This window comes from Manihot esculenta, chromosome 15 (assembly GCF_001659605.2).
Source record: "Manihot esculenta cultivar AM560-2 chromosome 15, M.esculenta_v8, whole genome shotgun sequence".
NCBI lineage: Eukaryota > Viridiplantae > Streptophyta > Magnoliopsida > Malpighiales > Euphorbiaceae > Manihot > Manihot esculenta.
Window position 1 is genome coordinate 31,666,167 of NC_035175.2, and position 9,121 is coordinate 31,675,287.

Here is a 9,121-nt window from a genome sequence, read left to right on the forward strand (position 1 = left end):
GTTGGGTTGGTGCCATAAAGGTCACTTGAGGACATTCCCGAGCAAAATGTCCCTCCTGTCCACACTTATAACAGGCTGAAGATCCCAACCGACAAACTCCTCTGTGCTGTCTTCTACATCTCATGCATACTGTATTGCCTGTGCCAGAGCTTGAGCCACTACCCATTCCCAGACTAGATTTGATCTTATTCCAAAACTTGCCCTTTCTCGCTTTAAATTTTTCTCCCTTCCTGCTACTAGAAGTTGCTACACTGGGGGTCTTAGAACCCGAAGGCTGTGCCACTTGCTGTTTTACTGTTCCTTGAATAATGGTACTCGCCTCCATCTTCCTAGAGGCATCCACTATAGAGTGGAAACTCTCTTTCTCTGCTGGAAGAATCAAGGAGGAATACCTGGGCTGAAGTCTCATAGTATATCTCCTTGCCTTCTTCTGGTCAGTGTCATAAGCCTGACCCACATACTGAAGCAGTTCCAGGAACTTGTCTGTGTATTCATCAATACTCATCTCTTCAGTCTACCTCAGCTGTTCAAATTCTATCACTTTCAACTCCCTGGAACTGTCAGGAAAAGCCCACCCTGCAAATTCATTGGCGAACTCTCCCCATGACATGCTGTCCAACCTGGGGTCCACATAATTCTTGAACCACTCTCGAGCTTTCTTGCATTTGAGTGTGAACCCTGCTATCTCAATGGCTCTGCTATCATCAGCTCCTAACTCATCGGTTATCATCTTAACCGTTCTGAGGTACTCAAATGGATCATCTCCCGTATTGAATTTGGGAGCATCCAACTTCAGATACTCTGTCATTTTCGCTTTACTTCCCCCAGATGAGCTAGGCTGAGGTACTTGGACAACAGGGGCTACTGGTTCTGGTTCTGGTGGTGCAGAAGGTGTTGAACTTGGCTCTGGGTATGCTAAACTGGGATGGAAAGGTGTGGGTGGATACCTGGGATATGATGGGTAAAAAGGAGGATAAGGCATATATGGCATGTAGGTAGGATATGGGGTAAAACCAGAGTAATCCGACGTACCCCCCATCGGATACCCCGGGCCCTGTGGAAAGGGTGGATAATGGGGTGGATAACCAAACCCCGAGGCCTGAGCACCTCCCTGAGACTCTTTCATACCCTCTTCTGACCTGTCCATACCCATGCTTTCCTCTATTTGCTGATCCACATCTATAGCCTCCCTCACTTCCTCTGAACTTCCTCCTCTATCTGCTCCTCTTTTGCCCTTGACGTACCCTCCCTGCTTGATCTCTAAGACCTCGCCCTTGGCAATGCAGGAGGACGAGTAGCTGCACCCTCACTTTTGGGTGAGACTCCAGTCAATCGTGCAGATCGATGAGTTCCTCTCATCTTAACTTTCTGGAAAACAACACATAACAGCACACATCAGCATATAAACATCACATATCAATAATGCACATGCATAAGTCATGGCATTACACATCATCATATAGACATGACTCAACATCCTATCCTAGTGGACATGCTTGCCTATTGTGCTTGACCAACTATAACCTCTATGAGCCCGACACTCTCTCTTCGTCCGACCATATGAACCTAGGGCTCTGATACCAATCTGTAACGACCCGAAAATCGGACCGCTACCGGCGCTAGGATCCAGGTCGACTTAAGGTCGCCGGGACCCGTAGCAAGCCTGCTATACTCTCTGCGTACCTGTAAAATCCCATACATGATCATACATTTTCTGTAAAAACATAAAACTGTACGCTGAAACAAGGCTTAACCTGTGCATGCACTATCTCTATACTACAGAACCCCTTACTAGAGCTCTCATCAATGCTCTAGACAGGTTCAACTCATACTCTATTAAGCCTGGTTTTCACATACTTAAAAACACATTTACATCACATAAACAGACCATGTATACAAAAAGGATTTACAACATGGGTCAAGCACACTACACTAGAAAACATTTCTTTCTAATATTACATGTCCACACTGTGCTATTACAAAACTCTTTACTCTTCCTGTACCCTACTGAACTTCCCCTTAACTCTGATCCTGCAAGACTGGGGTTAAAGGAGAGGGATGAGCTATACTAGCCCAGTGAGTAGAACAATAAAAATATGTTAATAAAGCATGGTCACATGGAATGCATCACATCACAAGTAAATCACCCATCTCAGACGGACGGATTCAAAACTCCCTCTGTTCTGTGCCCGGCCCACAAAGGAGCTCCTCAGGACTTTATCACACCCTCTATGGTGCGCTGTGCCCGGCCCTCTCAGGGCTCCTCAGGTCTTTATTGGAGGGCTAATGAATCCAAACTATGTCCGATCCGTACAAGCATAGAATAATGCAATGCGTCACATTAGTGTATTCTAGTGCACTCAACCTATTACATATCATGATGCATGGAACATGCTCAAAGCATTTAATTTCTCAATTTAAAACTCAATTTAAACCATTACGTTTAGTTCCACTCACCTCTGACTAACTCTGAACTGACTCTGCAAACTCTGAAGTAGTGCTCACTGCTGCTATCTTCGGTTCCCCTGGTCCGTTCCTACACAGATGGACTCAAATGAGGGACCAAACTAACTCAAGAACAACTCTAGACTACCCCCCAATACCCCCCTAAAACATCCTAAAAGAATCAAGAAAAACATGCAAAAGAAGGCTGGACAGGGCACTTTCGGCGGCAGGTTCGGCGGCCGAAAGTCCCTTCCAGAGACGAAACTCAAGCACTTTCGGCGGCACTTCGGCTGCCGAAAGTCCTCTCTAGAGACGAAAGTCCCTAACCTTCGGCGGCCGAAACTCCCTCCAGAGCCGAAAGTCTAAACTTTCGGGGGCAAGCTTGGGCAAGCTTAGGCAGCCGAAACCACCTCCTTAGCATGTTCGGCGGCCGAACCCTCTTTCGGCGGCCGAAACTAGATTCTCCAGTAAGGTAGAAACGTGTTCTGCTTCATGCAAACCTTCCCAAACTTCACTCAAACATGCAACCAACAATTTCACAACCTGCATATACTCAAGTATAGGCACAAAGGGGTCCAAAACTAACTTAAAACCCCAACAAACATCACAACTAAACACATAAGCATGCTTTGATCACAAATCAACCAAAAACTCATCTTAACCTAAACAAGCATCTCTACCCATAAAACTCCATAAAACTTGCATAAATCATGAAAAGAAGTTCAGGATCTTCACTTACCTCTTATAAACAAGAAGATAAACGATCCCAACGTGGAGATCTGGAGAAACTCTCCCTCAAAGTCTCCAACTACAAAACTTTTGGTTGATTTGCTCAAAAGCTTCAAAACAACATAAAACCCATCAAAACTTTGCAAGATTTGAAGAAAACATGAAGAGCACCCAAGGAAGAACATGATCTCACCTCTGTCTGTGAATGGAAAGAAAAATCTTGTCCATTCACCGACCTAGGGCCTTTTATAGGTGGCTGGCCAGACCACCTTCGGCGGCCAAACATGAAACCAAAACCATGCAACGTTCGGCGGCCGAACCTTGCATTTCTTCCTTGGTTCTTTTCTTTCAAAAACTCATTTCCTTTTGAACTTAAACCATTAAAACATACTCAAATCCTTTAGAAAAACATATCTACTACCCTTCTAGAGGGTTCCGACATCCGAGATTCCACCAGAAAGTAGAATTCCGATGCCGGACTCTAGCCGGGTATTACACAATCAATACGAAGTAATTTTTTTATTTCATTTTAAAGCAAAGTGGACTTTGTATCCTCAGTGCAACTATAATTCAACAGGCATGCAATATGTCTATTCAGCATTCTTTTATGTTTTACCTTATGCATAAATTACAAGCTTATAGAATTCAATTGAGTGTTTGGTAATGGCAAGTGTTTAAGGAAGACTCCAATTGACTTTAGCAACACAAACAACAATTGAAAGAGTTGTATGCTTGTCCTTTTGAGTTGTGTAAGATCTTGAGGTGCGCTTGCTAACTCAACTTCACAATTTATGGAAAAACGGATGAACTGCATTGGAAATAAAATTCTCGTGTGCATTAGCTATGGAAGAGGACTAAGGTACTTTTCTTTTTTCATTTGTTTACCCTTCAAAGAAGGCAGTAAAATCATATTGAGTAGCTTTAGTCAGAATTTGGTGATTTGGTGGATAAAAACTCTGATATTTAGTTTTTAATCCGCAACTATTTCCATAATCTTTACATGGCAAGGTCGATACAAGGTTGTAATCAAGTGTTGGCTTTAATTTCATCTAGTATTACTATATAGATCAATGCCACATTATTGGCACCTTTATTGGATAACGAGGTTAAGTTTGCAATTTTCCAAGTAGGAGGTAATAAATCATAATAAATCTCCACAAATTGATGGTTTTTGAGGTTTGTTTTATCAGTAAAATTGAGATGTTGTAAGTCTAGCTCTATGTAATGCAGTTTGCAAACTTTACAAGACTGGTTACTTATTGAGGGAGTTCAATTGAACTAGTATCATTCTTATTCATAAGTGCATGAGTCCGATCACAATACATCACTATCATCCTATTAATTTATGTACTTTTGTATATTAATTCATATCTAAGACTCTTGTCAATAGATCAAAATCGTGGACGCACTCGATCCTCGTATTGGGTCGGAGGAATAGCTCTCGATTTCGTTATTTTCAATGAGCTCCCTAACCATTCAGCCCCTTGCTCTGGCTGCCGGCTCATTGCTTCTGCAGGCCTCTTCGCGTCCTTCGCTTATCCTCCTGCTACTTTGTTGAGGGACTTGGTGGTTCAAGGTAGGCTGGGACTCATTAACGTTAAAGCCCTCGGCCATAGATGGTACGCTTAATGGGGTGTTGAGTCCCCTTTACTGTAACATTTGCCCCACTCAATGGGCGATGTTCTGTAGTTGGATAGTCAGATTTTGTAGTTCTTGGTCAGAAAAAGTGGTTCTAGGCACGTTCCCTATCGAGCGCAGCGAGGGGTTGAACAATGCAAGTGGTTGGTTTGATGGGGCCATAGGACTGAAGAATGAAAATTGTTGACCTTCATGGGTGGAACTTAAGTCGTTTGAGGTATTTCCGGTATAGTTTTCGCCGTGGTTTGTCATGTGGATCTCAGTGGATGTAGTGAAGATGAGAACTCCGATGATGAAAATATCTCTTTCATCCCCACAGACGGCGCCAATTGATGATCTGAGATCCAGAAGAGGGTAAGATTTTGATATGTGTGTGTAAGCTTAATCTAAATGGTTCACGCCCTCTTCCTTTATTTTTTTTTTTTCCATTTGTCCTCTAGTGATGTATAACTGTCACCCTGCTACAGTGCCACATGTCGCTATTATACAAACCGTACGTATAGACGTACTGCCCCCTCTCTCCATTGTCAAGCGGTTATTTAATTCTCTCCAGTCCCCATGCTGACATAGTTCTAGATGTAGATGGGTATGTTCCCCCACTGACTCATCAAGTCAGGTGAGCTGGATCCCTTTTTATTGGGTCTGAGCCCCATTTCACCTGGCATACTCAAGCATGGTCTGAGTTGTGTGCTAGTAGACAAGTTTGCATAGTGGCCTTTGGTGGATTACAGCCTGACTCTCCTATGCGGGTTCAAATGCGGTTCGAGTGACAAAGGCCTAGCGGTGATGGTAAAATTAAAAAGATTAAAAAGGTTGAAATCAGTTTGTTTGAGTTTAATATTTTTTAAAAAAAATTAATTCTGATATACCTTTCAGTAGGGCTGAGCAGATTTCGGTTCAAACCGAAAAAACCGACCGAACCGAACCGATTTAAAAATTTGATTCGGTTTTTTATATATTTCGGTTCGGTTCGGTTTTTCATTTCAGAAATTTCGGTGATTTCGGTTCGGTTCGGTTTTAGATTCAAAAATTTTGATTAAACCGAACCGAACCGAAATCACTTATACTACGTCGTTTTGAAATATACCCTTATAAGCATTTGCCCTAAATCTAAAAGATGTGCCATTGAGAGTAGAGACGCAGGTTCCACGCCGCCTCACCCCTCCCGTCACACCTGTGCCTCTTCTTCTCTGAGCACTGAGCTCCACCACTTCCAGCGGGTCCATCGTCCACCGTCCACCGTCCAACCTCCATTCTCCTCCCGACATCGACCGATTAACCATCGCGGCTAACTCGGGTCATCGATCTTCACTTGCAACGCTGAGTCGCCGACTGTCGTCGCTCTCCACTGTAGCTCTCTATTCTCTCTCTCCAGTCTCCACACAATCGTCGGCCGTCGCTCTCCACGCAATCTTCGGTCGTCGCTCTCCACGCAATCTTCGGCCGTCGCTCTCCACACAATCGTCGGTCGTCGCTCTACAGGTTAACATATGCCTTAACTATCCGCTTGTAGCATATTACATTGTTAAGAGTGTTGGCCAATTAAGGGATAGCTTGCTTCTCTTGAGACCTGTTCATATGTTTTAGATTTATGGTTCCCTCCTTTAAGTTCAACTAGCTTTGCATGGTTCAAATTCTTATTCTCCCATGCCCATCATTTTCTGTCCATAACAAACGCTTTTGTGTATGCTACATTATTTTCAGAAGTATAATTTGATTAAGAGATGATGATGGTGCTACAGTGGGCAGAAATTTGGAGTGTTCTTCTGGTTTTTAATTTTTATGGTCGCTCTCCACGCAATTTTGTTACTTGCTGGTGTTGTCATTGCATACTTGGTTTCAATTTGCTATTTTATGGTTAGTATTATTTTACTGTTATTGCTCTATTTTGTATTCTTGCGTTCAAATTTTATCTTCCCAATCTGTACATCCGATGACACACTGCTTTTTGAATTGAGTATTGGGGCATTTCAGCTGGGGTTCGCATGAATATATTTGCATTTGTATTAATTGATGATAAATTGTCCAGGTTAAATTTTAATTTTTATATTATTTTATGATTATTATTGATTTTTTATTTGTAAAAGTTAAAATTAAAATATTTTAATAGAATTTTAGAATGAATTTAAAAAAAAAATTGAAAATCAGTTCAACCGATCGAACCGACCGAACCGAACCGAACCAAATCTGTTCGGTTCGATTCGGTTATTCCTCTTATTCGGTTCGGTTCGATTTTTGTAAAATTCTACAATTCGGTTTTCGGTTTTTTCGGTTCGGTTCGGTTTTGAATCGAACCGACCGAATGCTCACCCCTACCTTTCAGACATGTGAGATTTAATTTATTCAATATCAATTATAATAATATACTTAAATAATTATTACAAAATATTTTTACATTTTTACATTAAAAAATCGTTTATTCAAGGGAAGGGTTCTGTGTGAATTTTTTGTTTAAGGAGGTGGAAATTGAATGTGAGACATTACAAAAATCATGCTTTTTTACTTATTTTTTTATTTTTATAGAGAAAAGGTTTATTCATTTATAAGAAGAATAAAATGTGAATTTTGTTTAATATAATAATTGTAATTTTTGTGTTATACACACTTTTTATTATTAAATTTCACTAGAGAATAGTATGAGTATTTTTTAGTATTCGATTAAATATAATTTTAATAGGACAGATTTAAGTAAATATTATCAAATTTAACATGAGTTCGGTTTTATAAATTCAGGTAGAGTTTTATATGTCAGAGACTTATTATTTAAATCTATTTATATAAATAAGTAATTTAATATGAGACATATTTTATAATAATATTTATAATTTTTATTATATATTTTCACTTTAAAAATAAAAATTAATTTTTGTTAAAAAATATTAATTTTTAAATTAAAATTATACTTTTTATATATAAATTACTAATATAAATATATAAAATTAAATATATTTGAATATTATTTATACACTAATAATCGAATTTAAAATAAATTGATATGTTTGTAACGAATTCGAGTATTAATAATATTAATAAATTCAAATTATAATTTTCACAGATATTCTAACGGGTTAAATTTCATCATAATTTGTAGTAGTTTGGTTGTGAGAAGAAGTGAATAATTAAGTTTTTTATTAGTAAAATCAATTAAAGGTTAGATGTATAGAGTTGGTCTTAATTAAGGTAATTATTAATGTGATTGATGGCAACATTTTGGGTAATGTTATGCATGTGCCATCAACATTCCCTTATCTCTCTATAAATTAATACTCAAATTAGCATCATTTAATATGGTAGAAATTTGTCTATTTCTTCAATAATTTTATACTTCATTTTTCCCTTTCTCTTTAATATTCTCCATTTTAATTATTATTGTCAATTTTATGCAATTTGCCCAAATCAAATCAAGGAATACCTAAATTAATTATTTGTTTTTCAAGTAAATAATGCAAAGGTTCCTCAAGTTTTTTTTTTTGAGAAAATTACTTTGTAGTCCCTGAGATTTAACGTAATTAACACTTCTGTCCCTCTATTTTGGCGACCCAACACTTAAGTCCCTCACTTTCTTTTCTGTCCAAATTCGTAGTCCTTCCGTCCAAAATAGCCGTTTGGGACATGTGAATTGACAAAATTAACCCTCTTCTTCTTCTTCTTCTTCTTCTTCTTCTTCTTCTTCTTCTTCTTCTTCTTCTTCTTCTTCTTCTTCTTCTTCTTCTTCTTCTTCTTCTTCTTCTTCTTTGGAAAAAATTATCACATCTCACCTTTGACTCTTTGACCAAACGGTTTAAATGGACGGAAGGACTACGAATTTGGACGGAAGAGAAAGTGAGGGACTTAAGTGTTGGGTCACCAAAATAGAGGAACAGAAGTGTTAATTACGTTAAACCTCAGGGACTAAAAAGTAATTTTCCCTTTTTTTTTAAATAATAATGTGTTTTGGTTTGTTTTAGTCATTATCTAATTAATTAAACTAAGATAAAACTTGAAAGGAATCTTTTGTAGTAGATAATAACAATCACATGCATCTTTATCATCTTTGTAAGTTTCCACCTTCCATTGCATCCTTAAAAAAGCACTATTTCTATAATTTCTAATTGCTTAAAAAATATATGGTTGTTTGTTCTCATTTATTATTAGTTATTGCATAGATAAGTTGGAATCCTCAATCATTGCTAACCAAACAACAACATCCAACTAAATTTATAACCATAAATACTAAATACTCTCTTCTTACATTTCAAACTGTTTGTTTTTATTTTTATTTTATTTTTTATTTTTTCTTTGTCTTTTTAACAAATAAAAATAAATATAT